This window comes from Elaeis guineensis, chromosome 4, assembly GCF_000442705.2.
Source record: "Elaeis guineensis isolate ETL-2024a chromosome 4, EG11, whole genome shotgun sequence".
In the NCBI taxonomy this organism is placed as follows: Eukaryota; Viridiplantae; Streptophyta; class Magnoliopsida; order Arecales; family Arecaceae; genus Elaeis; species Elaeis guineensis.
The window spans coordinates 131339348-131350387 of NC_025996.2; positions in this window are offsets into that span (position 1 = coordinate 131339348).

Consider the following 11040-nt stretch of genomic DNA (forward strand, 5'->3'; position numbering starts at 1 on the left):
AATTTTCATGCATAAATAAAAATTTTAGATTTCAAAAGTAAATTTTAGATCTAATTTTTTTGAATAAAAAAAAATTTAAATCATGAAACTAATTTTTATATTTAACATACAAGCATATATCTCATATATGTAGGTTAATTCAGATCTAAACAAAAATATATCATATATCTCATATATAAATCATGAATCATATCGAAATAATTTTTAGACTTAAATATATAATTATATGTCTTATATATGAATTATAAATTAGATCAAATTAATTTTTAAATTTATGCATACATCTACATATCATATATACATGAACTAAAAATCGATCTAGAATAAAATTTAGATCTATACATACTTTCTCATATCAATTATATGACCTGAAAATTAAATCTAAAATAAATTTTAGATTTAAAAAAATTATTTATACATCTCATATATAAAAAAAATAAATTTTAAAACTCTTTTCAAAATATGTATATCAATTTCATGCATATAAAATCTGTGGCTCTGATACCACTGTTAGAGTTTCGTATTGGAGCATGTATTTGTGTTTCAATTTTTTTTCTAAATAATATAATAAAATAAAAAATTAAAATATCTTTTAATCTTAATCATGCATATATAAAATATAGAACACTAGGATCTACTTCATATGCTGAAATTGAACATATGCTGAATTTTATACCGAAATTGAATATGTGATCGAATCACATATCTGTTTCGTAATTTCTTTCTTCAAATCTAGATTTGATAGAGAGTATATTTTTTGTTAGCTGTGTAAGTATCTGACCTCTATTGGTATCCACTCAGAATCATCCTAGAATAGTCCTCTTTGGTGTTGATCTTTTTTCTCTAAGAACAACACCCTACGAATCTAAACGAAGCCTGGATCGCGATCAACTTTTTGATCCTTTTCTTGATTTTTTCTTCTCTTTTTCTCTTACTTTTCTTTTCTTAATTATGAAGCAATCAATGACTGAAAATCAGCAAGCAAAGAGGATGCCCAAGCTCCTCTTAGGTGTGGAGATGTTGGATGCCCAACACCTTTTGGCGTTGCAACCTTGAGGGAGAAGAGAGGGAGAAGAGAGAGGGGGCATGGGGAGCTCTTATGGGAGGCATGTGATGCTGAAAATCAAATCTAAGGAGCCTTAAGGAAGGTTTCTTTGAATAGGCAAAAGGTTTGAATCCTATTCAAAATCAAATAATCTTTTAATGCAAGTCCTACTTGCATTAGGAATCCTTATTTCTTTAGTTATTTGATCTCCTTTAGGAGATCCTCTAGGTGCCAACTATTGGAGCCCTTATACCCATATTTTCACATGCCACATGGCACTCATGGGATGCCCCAATCTAGTTCCACACACTCTCTTTAGTGTGGGCACATCCAACTTTATCAAATTAAGTGGTGCCCCATCCAAACTATCAAGGAAATTGATTAAGAATTTGATCCTTTAATTCATATGATCCAAAACTCTAGGCACCCAATAATTGGAGCCCAATGAATTTAATTTATTTAAATTATTAATAGATAATTAAACATGAATTAATATTATCAAATAAGATATTCAAACACAAAGAGAAATTTACTTTCAACCATATGCTAGCAAAGTTATCTTGAACCCAATATGGTTTCTCTAAATTCAATTAAGATTTCATAAGCCCAATTACTTATTCTAGATCTAATCTCTTTATTGTGTAACTCCATAGGTTCAATTCTATCTGGTAATGAGATATACAATGATCTCTATCATAGTATCATTGAAACTCTTTTCAATGGGTCGGAATAATTTTACTCTAACTCATCAAGGATTGTCGATCCTGAGCAATCCTAGAGAGCTCTCACAATCCACCAGTGACACCTGGTAGTATGTAGTGACAACCCAATAGAACTGAAAAAGAATCTCAAGGTATAGTTCATATGTGATTCAGTTCCTCTATCGTGAGTCCCGACTAGATGACAGGTCATGGATAAATTGTCAAATCTCATCATCAGTCATATGATAGATTCGATTAGCTCTAGTCCAATTGTGATCCTCATGAAAACTCTTTTTCATCAATTACACTGCTATGACCACAGACTCTTGGATTTAATCTTTAAATCTCATAGGACTATTACTCTCTATCAAGATCTATAGATACCATCTTGATGAACACCCTACTCTTACAGTGGATCAACTATCACCAATATCCACTATAAGGTCTCATTGAGACCATATTTATGTGTTAGTCAAACTTCAGTAGTCTCACTGTGAGTAATCGTACCATCATAGATCAAAAAATCATTCACACAACTACAGCATCGAGACAATCACCGACGATCGATTAGAAATCTAAGTGATCTCTCGTATGGTCACGCTCAGTACTAGTTGTTCTCTAATAACTATCCGCACTCATCACTCAGTGTCTATATACTGTAGATCAGAGACTCATCTATCCTGAAGAAAGTTATCTGTGTATCGATTTATTCGGATCGATCACTATCCTCATGATGATATTTTGATCGAAAGTATTTAAGAATTGCATACATATCTCTAATTCTTAACACTTTGAGAATATGTATCTAAATATTAATTCCATGAATGATTTTAGGACACATCAAATTTGAATAAAAATTGAACTTGCCCTTTTATTAATCAAATTAATGAATTAAGAACAAAATTATGTCCAAAATATATTATAGTATGTCAGCCATATTGGCTTCTAGGACATACATTTTACAATCTCTTACTTAGACTAAAGTCAATTGGCCACTAATCTAAGTCCCATCTTCTTAAGGTAGGCTTCCATCTTTGGCTGGCTCAATTGTTTTGTCAGCGGGTCTGCCACATTGTCCATAGAGTCTATTCTTCATACCTCAATATATTTTTTTTCAAGATAGTCGCATATGTTATAGTACCGTCGTTCGATGTGCTTTGATTTCTGATGAGATCTCAGCTCCTTAGCAAGTGCTATGGCTCCATTGTTGTCGCAACAAAGTAGTATGGCATCCGATGTCATTACTCCAAACTCCACGATGAACTTCTTGAACCAGAAGCCTTCCTTTGCAGCATCGAAGTAGCGACATATTCAGTCTCTGTGGTCGAATCTGCTATGATGAGTTGCTTGAAACTCTTCCAGCTGACTGCGCCACCATTGCATGCGAACACATATCCTGATATAGACTTTCTATCATCAAGATCAGACATGAAGTCTGAATTAGTATACCCCTCGACTCACAACTCAGAATCTTCTCCAAAGATCAAGAACAAATCCTTAGTTCTTCTCAAGTACTTAAGGATGTTCTTCACAGCTATCTAGTACTCTTCATCTGGATTCGATTGATATCTGCTTGTGACACTCATAGCAAGGACAATATCAGGTTGAGTACACAGCATGACATACATGAGGCTCTCTATGGCTGAGACATAAGGAATCCTACTCATATGCTGAACTTTTTCAGATATGGTCGAACACATCGTCTTGAAAAGATGAATACTATGCTTAAGAGGTAAAAGTCCTCTTTTAGAATTTTTTATGCTAAACCTTTTCAACACTTTCTCTATGTACAGCTTTTGTGACAGACCTAGCATCCTTTTAGATCTATTCTTATAGATCTTTATTCCAAAAATATAAGATGCTTCTCCTAAGTCTTTCATGGAGAATTTTTTGGACAATCATCTTTTGACCGTGGTTAGCATGGGAATATTAATCCCAATGAGAAGAATATCATCCACATACAATACGAGAAATGTTATTGTGCTCTCACTGATCTTTTTGTATACACAAGATTCTTCTTCATTCTTGATGAAACCAACCGATTTAATCACATCATCAAATCGAAGATTTCAACTTTGAGAAGCTTGCTTTAATTTGTATGTGGACCTTTGTAGCTTGCAAACTCTGTGATTATCATCACCAGATGTGAAATTCAAAGACTACTCTATATAGATATTTTTTTTAAGATATCCATTCATGAAAGTAGTTTTTATATTCATTTATTAGATTTCATAATCATAATAAGCTGCAACAGCAAACAAAATAATAAATCTGAAGATCCTTTATCGATTGATAAATTAGATCAAAAAAAAAATGAAGAAAAGGGTGAACCAGCTAAATAGTTGGTTTCGATCCCGCTAAGAGAAGATGACCCTGAAAAATAGTCCAAATCGGATTGTAATTACCTAATTCGAAGCAAAAATAACTGGTGAATCTATTAAGAGTAAACACTGATATTTTTTTTGATCGATAATCAATATGCCAGAGATTCCTCTAGAAGTAATAACTCACCGGTCGAATATCGACCTCAAAGTTAGACCGATGAGACAGAAGAAAAGACCTTTTGCTCCTAAAGACAGAAGGTCATCGTCGAAGAAGTTGACAAGCTCCTCGCAGTTGGCTTCATAAGAGAAGTTAATTATCCAGACTAACTCACTAACATAATAATGGTGAGAAAAATCAATAAAAAATGATGAATCTACATCGATTGCATCAATCTAAATAAAGCTTATCCAAAGGATAGCTTCTCTTTGCCATAAATCGACCAATTAGTCGATACAACTTTGGGACATCGATTTTTAAGTTTTATGGATGTCTTCATGGGTTACAACCCAATTCAGATGGCACCTGAAGACGAGAAGCATACTGCCTTCATAACTGACAAAGACATCTACTACTATAAAATGATGCCATTCAGTTTAAAGAATACCGGAGTGACTTATAAAAGGTTAGTCAATAAATTATTTAAGATATAAATCAGATATAACATGAAGGTCTACATCGATGATATGCTGGTAAAAAATTTCAAAACTTCTAATCATGTTCAAAACTTAGAAGAAGCCTTCAACGCACTTCGACGATACTAGATGAAATTGAATCTGACCAAGTGTGCATTCGGAGTAACCACTGAATTTTTTTTTGGATTTCTTATGTCGCAACGAGGGATCGAAGCTAATCTTGAGAAAATAAAGATCATTGTCTTCGTGAAGCATCCAAGTTTCAAGAAAGAGGTACAGTAATTTAATGGAAAGATTATCGCACTCCGTCGATTCATTTCAAAGTCGGCAGAAAGATGTCTATCCTTCTTCAAGATCTTGTAACAAATGAAAGACTTTTTATGGTCAGATGAATGTTGACAATCTTTGGAGTACTTAAAAAAATACCCGATATCTCCACCATTACTCATAAAATCAAAGATAAGAAAAATATTATATCTTTATCTGGCGACCTTAATAGAGGCGGTCAGTTCGGTACTTATCCGAGAGGATGAGAATCGAATTCAATGATCGATTTATTATACCAATAAAGTACTCCATAATATCGAAATACGATACTCAAGGATGAAAATGATAATCTATGCTCTGATCATATCGGCACAACGACTTCGACCATACTTTCAGGCACATTCGATAGTCGTCTTGACAGTGAACCCTAAAAGGCAATTTTATATCGACCTGATACTTCTAGTCAGATGGCAAAGTGGGCAATTAAACTCAGTGAGTTTGATATTCAATATTATCCACGACCATCAATGAAGGCACAAGTTTTAGCCGACTTTGTCATCGAATGCACTGTGTCCAATAATAATCCTGAGTATAAACTTGATGATAAATTGAAACAAATTGAAACTTCTGAGACTAACTTAGCATCGATATGGATGTTACATATTGATGGAGCATCCAACGTTCAAGATAGTGGAGCTGGCCTTATCCTCGTCAATTTCTAAGGGATCGTGATTGAGTATGCCCTTTGGTTTAATTTCAAAGCCTCTAATAACCAAGCCGAGTATGAAGATCTTTTAGTCAGCTTCAAATTGTCAAAGAGCTCGACATATATAATTTGAAGGTCTTCACTGATTTACAGTTGATCACCGGATAGATCAAGGGTGAGTTTGAAGTCTGAGATCTGATTATGATGAAGTACGTATAGAAAGTGAAAGATCTTACATCAACCTTGAGATATTTTGAGATTTCTCACATTTCAAGAATAAAAAATGATCGAGCTGATGTACTTTCTTGACTCATAACTATTTCATCCAATTTGCTCAGTCGAACGTTCATTGAATATCTTGAACAATCGAGTATTGATAAAACTGATGAAGTGCTACAAATAAATGATAAACCAAGTTGAATGAATTCGATCATCCAATACTTGACTGATGGGACTCTATCTAAAAATCCTTCAGAGGCCAAACAACTAAGGTGGATAGCCTAACAATATGTTTTGATGAATGGACAACTTTATAAAAAGTCGTTCTCCCTTTCACTATTGAAGTACTTGAGACCAACGGATGCTGACTATGCACTCCAATAACTTCACGAAAAAATTTACGAAAATCACTCGGGGGGCAAATTATTAGCTTATAAATTCCTACGACAAGGATATTATTGGCCCACCATGAAGAAAGATACAGCCGAACTTGTTCGAAGGTGTGAACCATGTCAGAAATATACTAACATACAATATCAACCAGTCAATCAGTTGACATCAATTATTGCATCATGGCCCTTCGTACAATGGAAAATCGACATAGTCGGTCCATTTTCTTCGGTGTCTGGTTAGAAAAATTTATAGTGATCGTCATAAATTACTTCACCAAATGGATGGAAGTCAAATCTTTGGTATAGATCTCTGAAAGTAATATGGAAGACTTCATCCAAAAATTAATCATATGTAGGTTTGGTTTGCCATATACCATTGTCACCAACAATGATCGACAGTTTGACAATCGGAATTTTAAAAAATTTTATGCAAAATTTTATATTACATACAAACTCACTTCAGTCGGCAATTCACAATCTAATAGTAAAGTAGAAGTGATAAACTGACTGATTCGATATGGTCTCAAAATCAGATTGAATGAAGCTAAAAGCCTCTGAGTGGAAGAATTATATCCAATCTTGTGGGCGTATCGGATAACTCCCCATATACTGACAGAAGAATCATCATTCAACTTGGCCTATGGGACGGAAGCAGTGATCCCGCTGGAGATTGGATTACCATCAGTGAGGATCGAACAGTATGCCGAGCTAAGTAATTTTGAATGTCGAAGAGTCGATCTAGACTTGCTTCCAAAAGTTCGACAACAAGCTCATATTCAGATGGCAGCATATCGATAGAGAGTAGCTCGGTACTACAATGCTAAGGTCAAACCGAAGGTTTTCCATCTAGAAGACTTAGTCTTGAGAAAAGCAAAAATTTTAAACTTTTGGACCAAGAAAAATTATCTCCAAACTGGGAAGAACCCTACAAGGTAACCAAAATGCTCCATCCAGGTGCATACCAACTAAAAACTCTTAATGAAAATGCTATTCTTCGGACTTGGAATGTCAATAATTTGAAAATATATTATCAGTAAAATTGTTCATATATGCGACACATTTGAAATAGAATGATCGGATTCAGAATCTTCTTCAAATATTCGGTTATCTACAAAAGTGACATTAGATCGATAAATAATTGGTCAACATACACCAACCACATCGCGGTCGGATGATTTCGAAAATTGACTCAATTCGAACGGCTACTCATGCCGACTCAGCTATGGCTAAGTGGAACAGTATGTCGATTCAATTATGGTTGAATAAAATAATAAATCGACTTGACTTTGATCAGTTGAATAATATTTGGCTAACACCGTCTATCAAATATTTAAAAAAAAATCTAATTTATCTCAAGAGTTTAGTTGGTTGACTTCCGACAATGCTTAAGAAAGTTTTCATCTATAATTCACTTGACTAATATCCGACTAACAGATGAATTCTATAACTTTGATTATCGGTTGGCATTTGCTTATCTGACTAGTACTCAGCAATATCGATAATAATGTACATCAAGATTAGAAAGGAAGTCGATACATAGAAAAATTTATCTTTTCATTCATAAATGAAAGGATTACAAAATTGGACCAAAAGTCCGATTACAGATTGAGTTGGATCATTGTCTGACTACGAAGAAAGAAAAAAAATTCATATTGGTCACCAGTCGACCTCTTCCTTGGCTATGTCGGTAGTCATCGCAGCATCAGTCTTATGGCTCTTGATAGCCTCCAACTTTGGTACGGCTTCTTCAATAGCGGAAGCAGACTCTGGTGTAGTTGGTGCAACTTCTTCAGTCGGCACTATTTCCTCAATAGTTTTCTCTTCTGAACCAGGGACGGCAACGCTGCTCAGATCCAAATCTGGGTACAACTTTCCGAATGCATCCCTGCCGTCTTCATAGCCGACACAATAAGAAGCGTAGACACCATCAAGGATTTTATTTTTGAAATCTTATGATTTTTGTAATCCTTGATGGCCTGCTCCTTTGCCCGACTCAGAGCATCTTTAGCTGATTGAGCTTCCCCCTTGGCGAAGGCCAACTCAACCTCGGCCAATGCCAGTTTTGATTCGGTAGCCCGATGTCTTTTTCTTTCCTCCTCCAACTCTTTAGCACAACTGTCATGGCCTTTTTAGAGTTGACTGATTTCATGCTTCTTCTTCTTTATTCGAGACTCCTGAGATTTGATAGTCTACTGTGCGGATTCCAGCTCGATACGGGCCAACTGCAATTTGCTTCTCGTCGATTCTAACTCGGCTCTTGCCGACTCCAGTTCGACCTTCATGTGTGAGTTCTCTTCTTAATAATTCGCCTCTCGCTCGAATGCCATCCGAAGTTGTTCAGTAATCGCATCTTTCTCGGTGTTCGTAGCCGTGACTTTCTCCATCCACATTCGATGAAAATCGGTGATTTTTTGATACCCAATTTTCAATGCCTGCATATCATGTGTTAGTTGAAAAGAAAAAAAAATAAGTCAGGTCAAAAGAAGAAGAAGAAGAAGAAGAAGAGCATCATCAACTTACGCTAAGTATCATCGGGTAGAAAGATGAAAATATTTCGGACGTAGTCTGATCTTTCCTATTCTCCCTATCAATTGGAAGAAGTGCAACTTCGATGAGTCACTTGGCTAATTTCGAATTGGTCAAAGCTAACTCACTTGCAAGAATCCGAATGTCGAAAAGTGCAGTGAAGCCCGTCGACAATCTATCTTCAACAGAAATGGCCAGAGCTTTTCCCCACTCTCTGATTGGTAATCGCTCACTCGAGACCGCCATCTAGTAGGGTGTTGCTGGTGCCCGAGACAGCATTGACCTAATCAACAGTGCCCGAGGTATCGTCAGCACAGCAGTAGATGGTTCTGGTTCATATGCAGTAGCAGACTCTACCAGAACCCCCACTGACGCAACCATGGTTGGTGTTGTCTTAGCCAGTACCGACACGACGATTGTGACCTCACCATCTCTGGCTGACTCCTCTCTGACAGATAGTGCATCGACCGATATAAGCACACTCGGAGCAACCAATGCAATGACGGGCTCAACTTCGGGGATGACCATCGATGGAATGTCAGTTTCCCTCATTGATGCCGACTCCGTATCGATCCGAGTCTTCTTCATCGCTCGGGATGGTCCGGCACCAGTCACTGCTCTTCTTTTAGCGGTATGTTGTTGAATGTCAGCCGCTGAGACTCACACCATCAATCATATAGCTACAATCAAAAGATAAAACAACTCAATTACAAAGTTCAAAGATAAATGAAAAGCAAAGCGAAAGATTGACTAAGCTATACTTAAGGAATACCGGACTAAGTCCGGCATCATAGAGAGCTTGCTCTATCAGCAGCTCTCGTTGTGTGGGGACTTCCATATCCTTCAGTCGGAGAAAGTCCTCTCGATCAATAACATCGACCCGACTATGCTTATTAAGATTTGCCCTCGAATCTCTCCAGGATAAAGAAAAGCCCCAAGACGACGAAGAAGAAACGAAGAAAAATTGATTCTTCCACCCGTGGATAGATGAAAGAAGATCAGAGATAAAAGACAGATCCTTTCTCGGCTTGAAGAACCACCAACCCTTAGCTTTTGGATGGGGATGAAGAACGAAAAAAGCACGAAAAAGAGAAGGCCGAGGGTTGGTCGGGATCATGTGGCACAACAAAGTGCAATTGATGATCAACCGAATGAAATTTGGAACTAGCTAAGCAGGACAAAGAGAGTAGTAATCAAGGAGATTCCGGACAAAGTCTGAAATTGAAAAATGAAGACCAGCTCGAAGGTCCTCTACATAAATCACCACCTGATCCGAAGAATGAGAACTCATCTGACCATCCAGACCAGGTGCAAAAAGCTGAAACTGCTTCAAGATACGATATTGTTCCTGGAGTCGATCGACATTGGATCTAGATAAGAAAGAAACTTCCATGTCTTGACCCAAAGGAGAATCATCAACTGGATCACTCGATCGACTATCTCGAGAGGCCTCATCAACTATAACCTTCTCTCTATCCTTCCTATTCCTACTAGCTATTGAAAATGATAGGGAAAGAAATCAAAGAAGATTAGAAGAGGAAGAAAAGATGGAGGAACCTAACCTGAAACTAAAGGATGATCTGGGGACCATGAAAATACAAGGAGGATAGCTCCTAGAACCTTGAAGCTCTTAACATCCAAAATAAAGTCCTCAGTTGCAGGAGCGAATAACAGGTAAAGAAATAAAAAAATCCAAATGGAAGTGATGTTATACATATAAGGCCCATCAATGGTCGAGATGAACTTGTTCAAATCAAGATTATCTCAGATTTTGACATGTGGCTATATCAAGACCGACCATTGATCGGACAGTTCAACACACCGACTGCCAGATCATGCCACGTCATCTCTATCTGTGTGAACGATTAAAAGCCAATGACACCTGGATACATGGCGGTAATAGACTTGTCAGAATCAAATCAATCGGATCATCCGGTCACCTAGCCGTCTTCTCGAATTAACATCCCAATGATGGTCTCACAATTATCGAAGCGATAAAATGGCTAAAGACTCTTTATTTTTCGAAGAAAACATTAATGTCTGCAGCTGAATCAGAACTCAAGATAATACGTGATAACTTTCTTCGTCCAACATGCCAAGTCACGTGTCAATCCGCATGTCAAGCCACCTTGAACTTGAAAGTTGGGGGGCAACTGTTGGAGTAATTCAATCTGCTTCTTCGATTCATAGTTGGCCGACCAACCATCTGTCAGTTTCTGGCAATGAA